We start from the raw sequence: 19,950 nt of genomic DNA, 5'->3' as shown, positions 1-19,950 counted from the left end.
CAGCGGTATGAACATTAACTTCTCCAACTTTAGATAGCTCCTCTGTCCCTCTCTTCCCCTCCCCCTTCCCAGTTCTCCCTCTATCTTCCTCTCTCCACCTATATCCTTCCTTTGTCCTGCCCCCCTGACATCAGTCTGAAGTAGGGTCTCGACCCGAAACGTCACCCATTCCTTCTCTCCTGAGATGCTGCCTGACCTCCAGCATTTTGTGAAATAAATACCTTCGATTTGTACCAGCATCTGCAGTTATTTTCTTACATGAACCTAGCATGTGGAGGAACTCAGAATTAAAATTGAGACTGCTAGAACCTCTAATGTTTGTTCACCTTATTTCTCATCAAACAGGCACAAAAATACAATACAATACAATACAATACAATACAATACAATATATCTTTATTGCCATTGTACAGGGGTACAATGAGATTGGGAATGCGACTTCCATACGATGCAATAAATGAATTAGCTAATCAGCATAAATTTAGGCAACCCAGTGAAACAAAATTAGAGATAGTTTAAAAACAGAATAAAGTGCAAATAGGTTTGTGCCGGTTCGCTGTACGATGTGACCATCCGACTCAGCAGGTTTGGTTCAGAGCAGCTATGGCCCTGGGGATGAAGCTGTTCCTCAGTCTGGTGGTGCGAGCATAGAAGGCCTTGTAGCATCTGCAAGATGGTAGAAGTTCGAACAGACTATTGCAGGGGTGTGAGGAGTCTTTGTGAATGCTGGTGGCTTTCCTGAGGCATTGTGTGTTGTAGATGCCCTCCAAGGCTGGTAGCTGTGTTCCGATAATCTTCTGAGCTCTATAGACTACCCGCTGAAGAGCTCTCCTCTCTGCCTCCGTGCAGCTGAGATACCACACAGGGATGCCATGCGTTAGGATGCTCTCTATGATGCAGTGGTAGAAGGTTGTCAGCAGCTGTTGGGGCAGACCAGACTTTTTCAGTGTTCTCAGGTAGAACAGTCGTTGCTGTGCCTTCTTGACCAGCGCAGCAGTGTTATTGGACCATGTTAGGTCCTCCGAAATGTGAGTGCCCAGAAACTTGAAGCTGGACACTCTCTCCACACTATCCCCGTTGATAAAGATCGGAGCGTATTCCCCATTATGTGACCTACGGAAGTTGATGATCAGCTGCTTGGTCTTGGAGGTGTTTAGGGACAGGTTGTTATCTGAGCACCGGTCCGCCAGGTTCTGCACTTCCGCTCTGTAGTGTGTTTCAGCACCGTTGGTGATCAACCTGATCACCGTTGTGTCATCTGCAAACATGACAATGGTATTGGTGTCGAATGCAGGAACACAGTCGGGTGTGAATAGGGATTAGAGCATGGGGCTCAGAACACAGCCCTGTGGTGTGCCGGTACTCAGGGTGATAGTGGAGGACAGGTGCGGGCCCATTCTCACTGCCTGCGGTCGCCCCATCAAGAAATCCAGGACCCAGTCACATAACGATGAGCTGAGGCCTAGCTGGTGGAATTTGGTGATGAGCTTGGTGGGGATGACCGTGTTGAAGGCAGAGCTATAGTCTATGAATGGCATCCTCACGTACGTGCCCTGTCTCTCCAGGTGAGTCAGGACAGTGTGAAGAGCCAGAGAAAAATGGTGTCCTCTGTGGATATGTTTGCCCTGTATGCAAATTGATGCAAGTCCAGTGAGTCAGGGATGCTGGATTTGATGTGTGAGAGGACCAGCCTTTCAAAGCACTTCATGACTATAGGAGTTAGGGCAACCGGACGGTAATCGTTCAGGTTGGTGACTTTTGCTTTTTTTGGCACCGGCACTATGGTAGCCGACTTCAGGCACTTGGGGACCATAGCCAGAGATTAGCCACAGGTTAAAGATCCTGGTGAATACCTCAGCCAGCTGTTCAGCACAGTCCCTAAGTATCCTTCCTTGAACTCCATCCGGGCCTGCAGCCTTGCGTGGGTTGAACCTTCGCAGAGCGCGTTATACATCCTGTGTGCTCAGTTGCAAGACCAGTCCCTCCGCCTTGGCTGGGGTTCTTCCACTCAAGGTGGTGTTGCCAGTTTCGAAGCGGGCAAAAAAGGTGTTAAGCTCGTTGGTTAGTGTGACATCGCTGTGGGGGCAGGCAGGGCTGCTCTTGTAGTCAGTGATGTCCCTGACACCCTGCCACATGCTTCTGGTGTCCGTGATATTGAAGTGGTCATCCACCCGTTGCCTGTGGGTGTCTTTGGTCCTTTTTTACCTTTGTTCAGGTTTGACCTGGCAACACTGTATGCTGAAGTGTCACCAGATTTAAAGGCATTGTTGCGTGCCCTCAACAGATTCTGTATCTCCTTGTTCATCCATGGTTTCCGGTTTGGGAACATCTTTGTTTCCTTGTCCACTGTGACATTCTCCACACAGCAGTTAATGTAGGAGAGCACAGTGGATGTGTCTTCCTTCAAATCTACCTCTGAACCACAGGTGGCCTGTTGTGCAAACAAGTCCCAGTCCCAGATCAAAGCAGTCCTGGAGTTGTAGGGTGGCACCCTCGGCCTATATTTGCCCATTGGGCCCGTTGTGTGTAACCATTACAGTGTGGCTCATATATATGTGAATTAAAATTAGGAATTTACTATGACTATTCTGCCAAATTCACTTGTACTGACAACAAATAATTAAAAGAGAGAGAGAGAGAGGGAGAGAGGGAGAGAGGGAGAGAGGGAGAGAGGGAGGGAGAGGGAGGGGGAGGGAGGGAGAGAGAGAGAGAGAGAGAGAGAGAGAGAGAGAGAGAGAGAGAGAGAGAGAGAGAGAGAGAGAGAGAGAGAGAGAGAGAGAGAGAGAGAGAGAGAGAGAGAGAGAGAGAGAGGGGGAGGGGGAGGGAGAGGGGGAGAGGGGGAGAGGGGGGAAGGGGGGGAGGGGGGGAGAGGGAGAGGGAGGGAGAGGGAGAGGGAGAGGGAGAGAGAGAGAGAGAGAGAGAGAGAGAGAGAGAGAGAGAGAGAGAGAGAGAGAGAGAGAGAGAGAGAGAGAGAGAGAGAGAGAGAGAGAGAAAAAAAAAAAAAAAACAAGGAAGAGTGAGGCTGATACCAAATATATCTGCCAGGAGAGAATCTAGAAAAGGAAGATCAAGCATTTGGAGCAAAATTGTCAACAATAATATATTTGCTTTTATTACAGATATTACTAAATTAATGTGATGTTGCACTTTGAATGGATGCAGTGTTTACAGAAGTTATTAAAGATTGGCAACAGTGACTTGATATACTGGTGTCACATATAAAGCTACTTGGAGTGTCTGTGGGATGAATATTGAGAGCTGTGTTGATTTTGCTGAAGCTACGCTAATTGGATTCGACAACTATGGAGTGATTGTGGTTCATTTTCAGCTTTGTTGCCTAGTAGTTACATTGCAGGCAGAGTCAATTACCTGCCTTGAAATCCACTCTGTTTTACCTCCACAGAATCAATGAAGAAAATCACAGTGAAGTTTTACAAAGGATCAGTGATCCAATCTATCAGTGGAGGCAAAATTAATGACAGAATTTTATTGTGAAGAAAGAGACAATTCTTTCCATCATGTTGTCCAATTCTGAAAGAGTTGGCCTGTTGGCCTCATTCGTCTACTTTTGCTTTTCTGCCATAATCTTTGAACATTCCCGACATCTTTTAAATTGCTACAGGCTGGAGTTGCCAACATTGCACTTCAAAACTAAAGGAGAGGTTGTGCGCAGGATTTATGACAGGGCTTGGTATTGTTTTACTGAAGTGCTTGCTGTGAGGATTGTTTCAAGGGAAGTTTGAATTAGTTCTTTCAGTAATAGACCAACAGTGTTGCTGTTGATAGTAAAATTCTGGACCGTTGTAAATGTCTGGTAATTCTTGATGCTTTGGTCTCCCGGTGCCATTCAGTTCAAGACTAACTCAGGGGTTCAATCTTTACTTGTCAGATGCTCAATTTGGGAATATTATTGGTGCACAAAACACTGCAAAAATATTAGACTACTTTCTCCCATTCTGTCTTTTTTTCCTTCTTCCTTTATCTATTATCTTCCTCTCTTTTAGCTTCATCTATCTCTCCATGCTTTATCTTTTCCCTCCCATTCCCTCTTCAACCCCCTCCACTGCATATTCTCCCTCATTTCTCGCCCTTTCCACCCCATTCCATCTTCCTCTCCCATCACACTATTCTCCATCCTTTCCAGTCACTTCCTTCCATCCCTTCCACTATTTTCATGTCCTTCCCCTTTTCCTCTTCCCTATTTATTACTACCCCTGCTTCTACAACGACCCTCCACCACCATTCTCTCTCCTTCTTTCTCATATCTTCACTCCTCCCCCCCCTTTCTTTTAATTTCCCTTCTACCTGCACTCTCTCTCCCCTATCCTCCCATCTCTCTCATTATCTCTATCTCTCCCCTAACCTATCCTCCCATCCTCCCATTCTGTCCCTTTCTCTTTCTTCACTCCTCCCATCATTCTCTCCCATTATATGTGCCTTCTGCATCACATCCTTCCTCCTCTCCTCCATTCTACTACTTACACCTTAATTTCCTCCTTCCTAATCTCTCCCCTGTTTCAGCACTCCTTACATTTCCTCATTTCCTGTTAACTCGCAGTTATTTTTTGTTCCTTTTCCTCTACCACCACATCCGCCTCATTCTCTCTCATCGACTTCCTTCCTCTTACACTCCCAGTGCTGCAACTTTCTTCACCTTCCTCACTTTCCCTTCACATCCTCTCATTCCCTATTTCCCTTTCTCCCTCTCCATTTCCCTATTCATCTCTCCGTTCATAGTTTACAATCTAATTTACAATCCATCTTTCCTCTCCCTCTTCCATTCATTGTCTCTCTTCCCTCTCCCTCTTCCATTCATTGTCTCTCTTCCCTCCCTCTTCCATTCATTGTCTCTCTTCCCTCCCTCTTCCTCTCCCTTATTTTAAATCCTTTGCTCTTCTCTCCCTTTTCTCCCTTCCATGTTCCTCTCACTTTGTTTCCTCCTCACTTTCCCTCCAATCTTCCCTTCTCTCTCCCTCCTCATCTCACTATTGTTCTTTCTCCTGCCTACCCTTCTACTTCCTCTTCCCTCTCTCACTGCCTGTATCATCTCTGCCCCTTCTCTTCTGTATCCTCAGTTCTTCTGCTCCCTGTCCCTTCCCTTGACCTGATTTTCCTTCTTCTTTAACCTCCCTCTCCCATTCTCTTCCTTACCATCTCCATTCCTCATCCTTCTCCTCCCTCTCATCTCTGCTTTCCTCTCCTATCTCCTCCCCTCATGCTCCACCCATCTTATTGGCCTCCATGTCCTTCAAGTATTCAACATTGCCCTCTTCCCCTCCTTCCCTTCATTTTCCCTTTCATCTTCCTTCACATTTTCCATCTCTCTTTGCCTCTCCATCTCTTCCTCCCTCACTCCCCCTCCTTCACACCTATCCCTCATTCCTAACCCCCTCCCTTCTCTGCATCACCATGTTCCTTTCCCTCATCTTCCCATACCCCCTTCCCTCCTGCTTCATTCCTTTGGCCTCTTCTAGCTGACACTCTTTTCTCCCTCCTCTCTCTTCTGGGTGATGCTGCTGCTGAGAATTTTGGGGTTGATTTTTTTTCTTGACTTGAAGTTTTCCTTCCTTTACTCAATGGTGTGATGTTGCAGTGTAGTGGATTTCTGGAATTATCTGCCACCGAAGACAGTGGAGGTCTAATCAATAGATGCATTTAAGGCGGAGATGGATAAATCTTTCAAAGATTGAAGTATTGAGGATTGAGGATTATGAGTAATTGGCGTAGAAGAAGATTTGAGGCCAACATAGATGAATGGTGGGGCAGACTAGAGAGACCTTATGGGCTACACCTGCTATTTTCTTGAGTTCTCCTGTTAATAATTCATTGTCACGTTGCAGTACCTTTTTTAATGTAAAGGTGAGGACATTTTCATATTCAATATTGTTATGGAACATAAACATCTGTTTCATATAAAAAGTTGCAGGATGCATCCACCTTTGTTCCTTAGGGGAATCACCTTATGTTTTACACGTGTTTGATGTGCGCCTTTTTTAAAGTAATGTGAGAATCTAATTAACACCAAAGTTCAATTTATGTGTTCCTATGTTTGTAATAATGCGCTCAAAGTTATGGCCAGTCCAGTGTGGCAGCATAGTCACGTGTGGTGCCTGGCATATCTTTGATTTACAAGCTTTTCGATGTACGTGCTACTCTTCAAGTACGTAACCCCCGTGTAAAATGCAAGGTGCCTGTATTATATTTTAAATGATTCAACCTTTTGTTGAATATCACTAGTAGTTCCGACCCAACCGCTAGAAAGATAACCACAAATTTATCTATTCTGTCGGCAGAAATGTTTTTGTTTATTTTGGCGTTGAATAAAGTCTGAATTGGGAGAGTATGTAAACGGGGAAGAGAGATAGAGGGAGGGAGAGAGGGAGGGATGGGAAAGAGGAAAAGGATTTGGAAGCACGAAAGAAAGGGGGAGGGTGAGGGATTGGGAGAGAGGGGGGAGCGAGGGGAAGTTTCACGGAAGACAAAAGGTGATTGCTTCTCTTTCCAAATGCTGCCTTTTCTGTTATTGTTTCAGATTTCCAGTGTCTGCAGTTCTTTTTAATTATTTTTGAATATTCTTGCTGGAATGTCTCACCAAATTAAACAAAGTTTGAATTTATTGTTCAAGTCAGTAATCATTCCATTCACAATATACATTTCCAAGCTTGTAAACTGTTTGGGTTAGCCTTGAATAACTTCCAGACCAGGGGATGGAGTTGCTGGTCAGAGAGACAGACAGTGATCAAAGATAATGGCTTTAGTTTTCTTATTATATTTGTTCATCTAGAACTGTCTGTCAAGCAAGCAGCCTAAGAGTTCAAGGTCACAAAGCTTCCAGTTATGTTCTCTAACCATTGCATGCTGTGAAAAAAGACTCGTGTTCTGTTGTTTGAATTAATTTATATGAAATTTATATAATTTCTTCAAGATCTTTAAAAAAAATGTTTGGCATGATTTGCCATTTCCAATTTCACACTGGTTTCCTTTAATTAACCCGTATATATGACATGGGTATTAATTTAATTTGATATTGTTTCTAATTCATTACTAACTATTGAAGTTAGACTGATCAATATATAATTATCTTGTTAATCCCATTCCCCCATAGAGATCTAGGTTTCAAATTCATCACAGTTAGCTGATCGTAGCTTGGATGAGCTATCAGCCTTAGTTTTCAGAAAAAAAGGATGTTAAAGTTAATCACACAGACATTCAACACCACCGCCCCCTTACCCGATCCACCATCACATGTCCACACAGTGACCACTGCTGAAATCTGTACATTGATTGAGGATTGCAGTTGGGATAACTGTGAACTCAAATGAATTGTGACAGTAGTGACTTTGGTTCATCCATTAAGAATAGCCTCTTGGGTGAAACATCAAAGCATTGGCAACACTCAAGGAATTATACCCAGCATGGTCTGCTTCAGGAAAATAACAAGGGAAAAATAAATCCCTGATTGAAATCCCAGCTCATGAACACTTTTTCTTAAGGTGTTATAATGCTGTCTGCAAAGTAATTCAATGCTGCATTGCTATACTTGCTTAAATTCAAATAGAGTAAATCTATTCATAAAATATTATTTTCCAACATAAATCTCTAATTATTTCAAATTGTAGCTTCCAATGGGGTGTGCCCATCTCTAAAGCTTAGCAATGTACTTGCAATGAATTAATCTTTCGTTTTAACATCACTATAGTTATTGCAAATCCCCAACTAGAATTGCAACTGTAACTGTCAATTCTGAGGTCAGAAATATTTGTGCCTAGAAAAACATTGATACGATACGATAATACTTTATTGTCAGATCAAGTCTAAAATTGTTCTTGCATCTCAGCAGCTCCACTTGCAACATCAACAAAGACAAAGAATGCAAGACAAGAAACGAGGATACATATATTCACCGTAACATTACAATCACAAATGACGACACATTCAAGACCCTTCAACATACATTTGATCTGGGATTAAGGTCTACGTTTAGTTTCAGGATTGACTGGTGCACAAAAGAGTGCTTCAGTCTAACCTTATTAAATCTTGGTACCCTGTACCTCCGATTTGATGGTAACAATTCATATTCACTGTTGAGGACATGGTCGGGGTCAGAGACAATGTTGTTGGCCAACCTTAGCATGTTATCACTGAAGTCTCACCTGTTCAGCACTGCCTTCAATCACTGACCATCACCTCACCTTCTTTTTCCTTTTCTGTTCGTTTACTTATTTATCTATTTCTTTTCTTTTCGATGTTTTAGTAAACCCTGTAAAGCGTCTTTGAGTGTTTAGAAAAGCGCTATATAAATGTAATGCATTATTATTATTATTATTATTATTATTATTATTATTATTATTATTATTATTATTATTATTATTATTATTATTATTATTATTATTATTATTATTATTATTATTATTATTATTATTATTATTATTATTATTATTATTATTATTATTATTATTATTATTATTATTATTATTATTATGGTAGGCTGATTCATAGAGTTTCTCAAGGGGTTGACCGACGATCTTTGAGCAGATTTTCATTTGGTGGAGCAGTTTTGACTTTAAAGTGGTGGACAAACACTTGTACCATATAGTATTACAATACTGAAGAATACGCATAATCACAGAAGTAAGGAACAAAAGAAGAATTTGTCTACTCGCCTCAAAGGACCAAAGGCGGCGGACAAAATAAATTCTTTGTTTTGTCCTTTTGCAGCCAGATTCAACGTGGTCTTTCCAGGATAGCAGATGGTCTATCATCACACCCAAGTATTTAAATGAACACACAGATCAAGGTCTGAATTTATGCATACATCTAATAAGGCTCAGCACCAATCATGTGTTGCAAAAAAATAACCTGCTGTAAGAACTTTGCTTCTGATAGACTAACATTGGGAAGTGAACAAACACAGCTCAATAACTGTCCTACTTCTGATGCCCCCCTTCTCCTGTATTTATTTGATATATATGGTCTTCATTCACACATATTGAGACTGTATATGAACTGATGTGGGCGGCACGGTAGCGCAGCGGTAGAGTTGCTGCTTTACAGCGAATGCAGCGCCGGAGACTCAGGTTCCATCCTGACTACGGGTGCTGTACTGTAAGGAGTTTGAACGTTCTCCCCCTGACCTGCGTGGGTTTTCTCCGAGATCTTCGGTTTCCTCCCACACTCCAAAGACGTACAGGTATGTAGGTTAATTGACTGGGTAAATGTAAAAATTGTCCCTAGTGGGTGTAGGATAGTGTTAATGTGCGGGGATCGCTGGGCGGCGCGGACTTGGTGTGCCGAAAAGGCCTGTTTCCGCGCTGTATCTGAAATATGAAAATATGAAAAAAATATGATGCAATATCCTTGCAGCCTATTCTATAGGGTTGAGAATCACATTTTCAATAAATAAGGATTTCAACATAGTTTTCAAGTAAAATGGATTTGATTGGCATAAAACTGTATCCATTGCAAATGGGATTTAATTGAACTCCCAGGATACTGCAATGCAGTATGCGAGAGGATCACTACACAACCCTATAAAAAAAGCATGGCACTATTACATACCAGATAAAAATAGAATTTAACTTGTCTTGCATTCTTGCCATCTGTTTATTATACAGAATTTAAATTTCTGTCAGTGTGTGGGCCAATAAATAGTGATGCCACCGATACTCCATAGACTTCAACACTGATGAGCCAAAACATTACGACCACCTGCCTAATATGCTGTTGGTCCTCCGTGTGCCGCCAAAACAGCGCCGACCCGCCGAGGCATGGACTCTACAAGACCCCTAAAGGTGTCCTGTGGTATCTGGCAGCAAAACATTAGCAGCAGATCCTTCAAGTCCTGTAAGTTGCGAGGTGGAGCCGCCGTGGATCGGACTTGTCGATCCAGCACATCCCACAGATGTTCAATCGGATTGAGACCTGGAGAATTTGGAGGCCAGGGCAACACCGTGAACATTTCATCATGTTCCTCAAACCATTCCCGAACAAAGTGTGCAGTGTGGCAGGGCGCATTATCCTGCTGAAAGAGGCCACTGCCATCAGGGAATATCATTGCCATGAAGGGATGTACCTGGTCTGCAACGATGTTTAGGTAGGTGACATGTGTCAAATTGACATCCACATGAATGGCCGGACCCAGGGTTTCCCAGCAGAACATTGCCCAGAGCATCACATTCCGTCCACCGGCTTGTTGTCTTCCCACAGTGCATCCTGATGCCATCACTTCCCCAGGTAAACGGCACACACGTACACGGCCATCCACGTGATCTAAAAGAAAACGGGACTCATCAGACCAGGCGACCTTCTTCCACTGCTCCAAGGTCCAGTTCCGATGCTTGTGTGCCCAATGTAGGCGCTTTCGACGGTGGACAGGGGTCATCATGGGCACTCTACCGGTCTGCGGCTACGCAGCCCCATATGCAGCAGGGTGCGATGCACTGTGTACTGTGACACATTCCTCCCGTGACCACCATTAAAATTTTCTGTGACTTGTGCCACAGGAGACCTTCTGTCGGTTTGGACCAGACAGGATAGCCTTTGTTGCCCAACACCCTGTCACCGGTTTGTGGTTTGTTCCTACTCGGACCACTGTCGGTAGGTACTCACCACAGCTGACTGGGAGCACCCCACAAGCATTGCCGTTTCAGAGATGCTCTGACCCAGTCATCTGGCCGTAACAATTTGGCTCTTGTCAAAGTCGCTCAGGTCTTCACTCCTGCCCATTCCTCCTGCATCCAACACATCAACTTCAAGAACTGACTGTTCATTTGCTGCCCAATATATTCCACCCCTTGACAAGTGCCATTGTAACAAGATAATCAATGTTATTCACCACCTGTCAGAGGTCATAATGTTTGGCTCATCAGTGTATATTTCATCTGTACGTTTGTTAAATAACACAGGAAATATCGGAGAAACATATATATGAAATAAATGATATATACAGGATGCTCACATTAATGTAAGCTTTGCTCAGGGTCAACCCAATCAAAATATAATTGCTAAAAGCATGCCCCCTCTTTGCGGAGAACATACAAGTCCTGGAAGAAAGCACATAAAGCTCGCATCACCTCGTTTTGCTTGTGTGTCATAGTACAATATAGCACAAGAACAGGTCCTTCACCCCACACAACCTGTGCCAAGTTAAACTAATTTAATCGGCCTGCCTGTGATCTTTATCTCTCCATTCCCTGCATATCCACGTACCTAGAAAAAGTCTCTTAAGCACTTATATCATATCTGCTTCCTTCTCCACCCCTGGCAACGTAATTCCAGGCAACCACCGCTCTCTGTGTAATAAACTTGCCCCGCACATATCTTTTAAACTTTGTGTCTTTCACTTTAAGGCAATGTGCGCCAATTCTTGACATTTCCAATCTGGGAAAAGGGTTTTGACTTTCTACCATATGTCTTCCACTCATAATTTTGTATACCTCTATCATGTCTCCTCCAACTCCAACGTTCCAGAGTAAACAATCCTAGTTTGTCCAACCTCTCCATATAGCTAAAATTCTCTAAACCAGCCAGCAGCTGGTAAACCTCTTCAGCATCCTCTCCAAAACCTCCACATCCTTCTGTAATGAGGTGACCAGAACTGCACAATTTCAGTTTCATGTTCACGAGGGCACCTTATTCAATTATTTTATTTAACTCTTTCTCTTCTTTAAAACTTAAACAAAGTGGTAGAATCCATTGTCATATGCACTACAAAAACAGCCCTCTCAGCCCATTGTGTCTGTGCCAACCATCAATAACAATCCTCTTTCTCTGCACTTGATCCATAGCCTCCTGTGCCTTAGTAATACAAGCACTTCTACACACATTTGTTAAATGTTGTGACAGTACATGCCTTATCCACCTTCGCAGGCAGTGTATTCCAGATTATAACTGCCCACTCGGTCATAGAATCATGGAGTTATACAGCATGGAAACAGATCCTTCAGGTCAACCTGTCCATGCTAGACAAGATGTTATCCTGCGTTAGTTTGCTGCATTTGGCCCATAGTCTAAACCCTGGGCTAGTTTGCTGCATTTGGCCCAGAGTCTAAACCCTTCTTATACATATACTATATCTATCCAAATGTCTCTTGAAAATCGTAATTGTGTCCGGTTCTCTAGCTTCTTCTGGCAGCTCATTTCAGATATGGACTACCCACTGTATGAGATAGTTACTCCTGTGGTCCCTCTTATATCTCTCCATTCTCTTCTTAGATCTATGCCCTCTAGTTTTAGAATTCTCTCCCATGGGAAAAAGGCTGTGAAGATGTCGATTATGATTTTGCGTCTTTCCCTCTCAACCCCATTTTCCTGCCTTCTCCCCATAACATTTGACACCTTTATTAATCAAGAATCTGTCAATCTCAGCTTTAAACATACCCAATGACTTGGCCTCCACAGCCATCCGTGGCAATAAATTCCACAGATTCACCACAGATTGACATTAAATATTTATTCATTGTATCCCACTGCATAGTTATAATACACCTGGAAAATATCCCATGCCTACCAATCTCTAACATCGATGAATGAGGACATTATCTTAAAACACATTGCCCTGTGCCATACATGATTAAGTCAGGCTCATCCAATCATTTGACACATGGTGATTGAGTTGGTTATCAATACAACGCAGATTTGTTGCAGCAGTTTCAGAAGTTTCTTCATCTAGACTTTGACGTCTCAGCCTAACTGAGCAGACCTTAAATGCTACTAATGGAAAGTATCATCATTCCACCATCATCCCTGCTATCTGCTGCAACTTGTTACCAAGGTAAAACCCAACTGCCTTCCTTAATAGTTTGAGTATCTGAGTGAGGCCATAGTAAGTATGAATCTTGTAATAGTGCAACCTCAGAGTAAGTGATCTCCTTGGTGATTTTGTTTTGTCTTGTAAATATCCCTTAGACAACTATGATGTGCAAATACCTCAAGGACCCAATGATTGCACCAAATGATTTGACAAACATTGCCCGTAAACTAAGAAAGCCGTCGGAATTTATGTGTGACTGACTAATTTTGTTTTACGTTGACCATCAAAAACGAAATCTGGTAGATGTTATGCATAAGAAATCAATGCAACCGAATTGCAGTCTAAATTCTGACTGCATTCTTAGTTTTGTGCTCCAAATATTTTTTTCTGTGAGTAAAAAAATAAGGTTATAGACATGTCAGAGACATTCCACCATGATGTTTGCTATCAGTTGGGCAATCCCCAGTCATGCTGGGTTGACTTTCATCCAGTGGTGCTTGGGCCAATTTCCTGATGAGCATCATATGACCTGAAAATGATTTCTAGAACAACTTTACCTGGAGAAAGTTGCCATTATTCAAAATGTAATCATAAAATAATGTGCAAATGGGTGCATTTGCTAGGTATAGATTCTCCACTCTCTTTGCTAATTGCTCCTCCCAAGTACAGTAAGTGCCCTAATTGCAAAGTCACTTTAATAATTTGTGCAGAGTGATTGAAAAGGCCACTGGTAAATGTGCTGCAGAAACTTCCAAATTCCTAATGCAACATCAGAAACTCACCTCCCCAAACTATTTTTTCCTTAAATGCAACACTGCTTTAACTGTACCAGAACAGCAAAACATACACTGAGAATATATTATCCTGACTATAAGCAGAAGCAATTGTGGAATGAATTACCCAAAGCATACGTAAGCTGGAATTCCCTTCATTAAGAGTAATCATATAAATTTCAACAGCCTACAGGGATTCTCACTCTCCAAGGTCCCCAAATTGGTGAATTACCTGTATATTCAGAATGATTTTCTAGGTTAGGAAATCACGGGGAGCATGTAATTACAATATCAGTATGCTCTCATAGTGGGGACGATTTCCTATGAGCAGCACATTATAAAAGGAAATTGTGTTGCTAATTCAGCTCGCTGCAAATTCTAAAAATGAAATATCATCTTTATTAGCTATAAAATGTACATAGTGCTCAAACAATGCTTGTGTCATCAAATAAACAATTGTTAATGTCATTTTCCTGGCACCAGAGCTACTTTTACTGTACTCTTGATTCTGATCGAATGTATGGGGAATTGTTAGTTATGAAGGTCAGCAGAGCTGATAGAATTCCTCCCTTTAACCTCTGAGTAAAATCCTCTGGTAATGCAGAACTCATTTTATTTGGAAGAAAATCCTTAAACTGTTGAATTTCATTTTCTGCAGTGTACCAGCGCAGGCCCCTGCTGGGAGTTCTTTAACTGAAGTGATAATCCAACTGAACGAACCAGTAGATGGAGTTGCGATACAACGGAAGTGCAATGCAAATGTTGTTGGGTCTCAGTGCAAGGCATTGAGAAACATGGCTCTCAGTGGAATCTGGCTTTATAATGAGTTTTACAAACTATTGCTCCTTTTCTGATCCAGGCCAAACCATTACACCATCACACCTCAGTGTTGCATTCGCAGCCTACAAATAATTACTGTGGTTATAATAAACTATTAATCATTCATAATTTGACATAATGGGTACATTTCTACTATCACACTTTTTGATGGTTTTAGTGAGCCAATTGTTCATGCTGTCTTGATGTTATAGAATCATAACGTCAGAGATGTACAGAAATGGGCCCTTCAGCCTCATTCATTCATGTTGACCATGAAACCACTCTATGCAAATCCCGTTTGCGTACATGAGGCCCCATTTCCACTAATTCCTATCAATGTACCTGTTCATATGCCTTTTAAAAGTTCCAATTATATTTGCCTCCACCACTTATTCTGGTAGCTCATTCCATATAACTGCAACCCTCAGTGTTAAAAACTCTACTCCTCCGATCTCCTTTAAATACATCCCTTCTCATCTTACACAAATGCCTTTTAGTTTTAGACCCCACATTTAAAAAAACCCACTATCTATCTCTATCAGGAGATAATTACATTAGAGTGAGAATAATTCTAGCTTATTCCATTTATTTTGAGAAGTAAAACCTTCCATTCCAAGCAACATTTTGGTGAATCCATACTGTACATTTTCTAATGGTACTACGTCCCTCCTGTCGTGTGGCAGCTAGAACAATACCCAATACTCCAAGTGTGACCTGACCAATGTTTTATGCAGCTGCAACCTAATGTCCCATACTTGCACTCAATGCCTCATCCTATTAAGACAAGCATGCTGAATGCCTTCTTAACTACCCTATCCACCTGTGTCATTATTTTCATGGAGCTATGAACACATACCCCAAAATCCCTCTGTACATCAACACTTCATAAGGTTATCAGTCATAGGAACATAATTAGGCCATTCGATTCATCAAGTCTACTCCGCCATACAATTTTGGCTGATCTATCTTTCCCTTTCAAACCCATTCTCCAGCTTTCTGCACTTTAAGATCGTTAGTAATCAAGAATCTCCACTTTAAAATTACCCAAATACTTAATTCCACAAATTCACCATCCTCTAAGTCAAGAAATTCCTCTTAATTTATTTTATTTTACTTCCTTTTATTCTGAGGCTCTGCCCTCTGGTCCTAGACTCTCCCACCAGTGGAAACATCCTCTCCACATCCACTCTATCCAGGCCTTTCATTATTCGGTAAGTTTCAATGAGATCGTCCCTCATCCTTCTAAATTCCGGCAAGTGCAGGTCCAAAGCCGACAAATGCTCATCACATGTTAACTTAATCCTGCAAATGAACCTTTTGGGAATCCTGTACTAGCGCTCTCAAGTCCCTTTGCACCTCTGATTTCTGAATCCATTCCCCATTTATAAAATAGTCTATGTTCTTATTCCCACTACCAATGGGGGAGGAGCCAGCGCTGCCATCGCAGCTGCGGCTTGCCTGCAGTCCGTCTGTCTTTTGTGTTTTTTGTTGTTTTTGTATGAATTGTAGTTTTAATATGGTGTAGTGTTTGTATGTTATGTTTGGGGGGGGGGGTGGGAGGGAATGGGAACTGTAAAAATTCTCTCTCCCGAACGGAGAGGCGACCTTTGTTTCTGTGTCGTGTATCCGTTCCCGCTGCGGCCTACCACCGGCCATGCACCTGGGACCACCTGGGGCTCTGGTTCGCAGGGCCCGCGGCCCGGACTCACCACCTGCGGCGCTGGTTGCCTGCGGATGCTGTGGGAGCGGCTGCGACTCGTCTCCGGAGGCTCCGGCGCGGGCCGCGTGGATGTCGGAAACCCGCAGGCCCCTGGATTGGGGCCGACATCGGGACCTCCAGCAGCGGCAGCGACAGCGTGTTCGCCCGCCCCGAATCGCGGGGTTTGGGTCGGCCCGTCGCGGACCTTCACTGTCCGGCGCGGCCTGGAATAGGCCGCGGACCTTTCACCGCCCAGCGGGGGCTTTAACGTCGGGAGCCCCGACCGCCCCGACATGGCAGCGACAACAGCCTGACCGCGGGAGAAGACGGCAGGGGAAGAGAAAAGACATTGTGGCCTTCCATCACAGTGAGGAGGGACTGGGGGAGACTCACTGTGATGGATGTTTCTTTTTGTTTGGTGTTAGTTGTGATTGTATGTGTTATTGCATTTTTATTGATTATTCTTATTGGTCTTACTGTTCAACTGCGGGTAATGTTTCATTTCACTACACATTTATGTGTATGTGACAAATAAACGACTATTGACTATTGACTATTGAAAGATTGCACATCTTGCTATGTTGTATTCCATCTGCCATTTCTTTGCCCAATCTCCCAACCTGACCAATTCTTTCTGCAGACTCCCTGCTTCCTCTACACTACCTGCCCCTCCAATTTTAGTTTAGTTTAGTTTAAAGATACAGTGAGGAAACAGACCCTACACGTCAATGAGTCTGCGCCAATCAGTAATCCCCGTACACAAGCACAATCCTACACAATAGGGACAATTTACAATTTTACCAAAGCCAATTAACCTACAAACCTGGACTTTTTTGGAATGTGGGAGGATACTGGAGCACCTGGAGAAAATCCATGCGGTCATGGGGAAAATGGTGAAATTCCAGACAGACAGCTCTCTAATCTCCTCCATCAAGCAGCAGGAGTTTGTAATATTCTCACCTTGTTGATGGCCTCAGATTCAGCACCCTTGGCATCTTATCATCTTGAAATAGGCATCTCTAAGCTTGTTGGCTGCATACATTAATTTACTGAGACAATTCAAATCTTTACAATTTAAGTGATTCTTTGCCTTGAATCTTTATCATCTATTCATTGTGTATCTTTATCCACCCATCTGTTGTATTTTACTCGTGCCAAGTATTGGTGCTACAATTTTCTGGTCTACAAGTATAAAATTCATGTCACAATTCTTTAGGTTGATGCCTTCAGGGAACATCTCTAACTGGCTTCAGTAGAGTCTAACTATACGGCCGCTACATTCAGTAATTTACATTGAAACCACCTTGATATTAATGCCATGCTTCAAAGGCATGTCACCTGCTGTTCCAGAATCAAATTAGAATGTCACTATTTTCCCTTGCAATAACATCTTGAAGTACATGCAACTGGTGGGTGTGCCTTCCATAGAACTAACCATGTTTGACATGAGGTTAAAAACAAAGTGTTGAAGGAACTCAGTAGGCCATGTAGCATTGGCGGTGGGAAAGGACAGATGGCATTTTGGTACAGGACTGCTCTTCAAACTGAAGAAGGATCCATACCAAAATGTCATCTGGATTTGGATGACATACCAAAATGTCATCTGTTCATTTACATCCATAGATGCTACCCGGCCTGCTGAATTCCTTCAGCACTTTGTTTCTTGCTCAAGATGCTCAAGATTGCCCACCCATTCCTTCTCTCCTGAGATGCTGCCTGACCTGCTGAGTTACTCCAGCATTTTGTGAATAAGCATCTTTAGTCCTTTATTTCTCCATTGCCATAAAGTACATTAATTTGAATCTAACCCTTTCTCTTTTCCCACACAAATCATCTATTCCATTCTATGCACTTCCAATGTCCTCTTCATGATGCACTGAACAAATCTGTTTCACTTGCACTCTTTACACAATCAAGGCAATCTTATTTCAGCCATTCATTTCATGTCCACAGTATTTTCAGCCTCTATGATGTTTTAGCTTTGCTTAGCTTAGCGTCAATTCTTCTTTCTTTTGGCCACTTCACATTTCCAGTCTGTCTTTGACTAGCTCTGCAACGTTGCATACCAGTGTACATTTTCCAGTTTTAATTCTGTTTCATGAAGTAGCCATTCCCTCTGTCTAGATGCCCACAAATATTGCAATAAGCTGCCCACACAAATCTTCAAAATTCCTGCTATCAAACTCAGACACAGAACTGACATCAAATTTCAAACCATTCTCTTGGCATTTGATTGCCTGTAACGAGTGGTCAACTGTTTCATTTTTATGGAGACACAAGGAACAGCATGTGATGGTTTACAAAAGATTACACAAAGTCGTAGGGTAACTGAAGAAGGGTCACAACCCAAAATGTCACGATTCCATGTTCTCCAGACATGCTGCCTGACCTGTTGAGTTATTCCAGCACTTTGGGTCTTTTTTTTGTTTCATTTCTCGAGTGGTGCAATGCATTGTCCAGCATCTTATATAAGGGTTTTATGATATTACATTCTCGCCTTTGCTAGAGGTAATGAAAAGGGTTAAAAGCTACTTATTGCAGTTTCATCTGCCCACTAAAGCTATAGTACAAAATCCGACTAAATAGACTAATGGAAATTTAGTTTTCATTTTGAAATGGAAAAGTGAGGAAGTGATACTTCAGTTATATGGAACATGGTGAGAAGCTCAACTTGGGGGAGATTTAAAGGATTTATTTTTTAAGTCAAATTGCATACATTTGTTCTTCTCTTGACTTTCAAATGTCAAGAGATAATCTAATCAAGGTGTTTAAAATATTAATGAGATTTGGTAAAGTAATCGTAAGCAGTTGTTTACTTCAGTGGGGGAATCCAGATCAAGGTGGTCAAAGTTTAAAATTAGAGTTGCATCAGTGTAATATGGATTTGTTTTTTTCTGTACAAAGGCTAATGATATTCTGGAACTTCCTCATAATTAAATATTTGATGTCCAGCGTACAGCCTGTAAACCAAACCTGAAATGTGTGTGTGTGCGCGTGTGTGTATGTGCATGCATGCCTGTGTATGTTCCAGTCTGTGAGAATCTTAGAATCCAAGAATCTCAGATTTTTTGTATATATTTTTGCTTATGGTGTAACTTTTAGTGAAAGAAAAGAACAATTAAAGTCATACCTGGCATAACTTTGGCCAAAGTAGTCACAAAATGCTGGAGTAACTCAGCGGGTCAGGCAGCAACTCGGGAGAGAAGGAATGGGTGATGTTTCGGGTCGAGACCCTTCTTCAGACTTTGGCCAAACTCTCAAAACAATTCTCCATAAAGATGGTGGAATAAATTATCATTGTATCATTATTATTTGAATGTAACCATTTCTGAAAGGTTTTCAAACATATAAAAAAGATTTATTAAGCTCCTAGAGTCATGGAGAATGGTACTTTAAAATTTTACTTGCCAAGCTTCTTAATATCATTCCAATACTGAAATTAAACATAATGGGCAGGAAGTGGATAATGGAATCGGTGTGATTTCACCCATTTTAAAGGTACATATGCGTTATCAAACGCAGAAGTCCAGGACTTACCGACAGATTCTGGATGCTGAACCTACTTGTTTTCTCATTTATTGTTGAGATCACCGGAAATATTCTATTGCCAGATATGACCTATTTATTTATTGGGATTGTTGTTCATTGCACTTTGCCGCAAAGAAAGTAAGTTACTTTAAAAATATATTTTGTTTTATTTTAGTTTTAATTTATAGTAAATTCTGAAATATTTTCAAATTTTCTAGAAACTTTTCAAGAGTAGAGGGAAAGTTGATGACTTATACATTGGTGCAGATAATGCATTTGTGGGTGTATATTGGTAAGTATTTCCAAATCGTGTGCCAAAACATTATCTGTGGTTGGATTAAAGCTGTCATGTTAACTCAAATGTTAGATCCTCTAACATT

This window comes from Rhinoraja longicauda, chromosome 7, assembly GCF_053455715.1.
Source record: "Rhinoraja longicauda isolate Sanriku21f chromosome 7, sRhiLon1.1, whole genome shotgun sequence".
Classification (NCBI taxonomy): domain Eukaryota; kingdom Metazoa; phylum Chordata; class Chondrichthyes; order Rajiformes; family Arhynchobatidae; genus Rhinoraja; species Rhinoraja longicauda.
The sequence above is the reverse complement of the archived record's forward strand: the minus strand, read 5'-3'. Positions refer to the sequence as shown.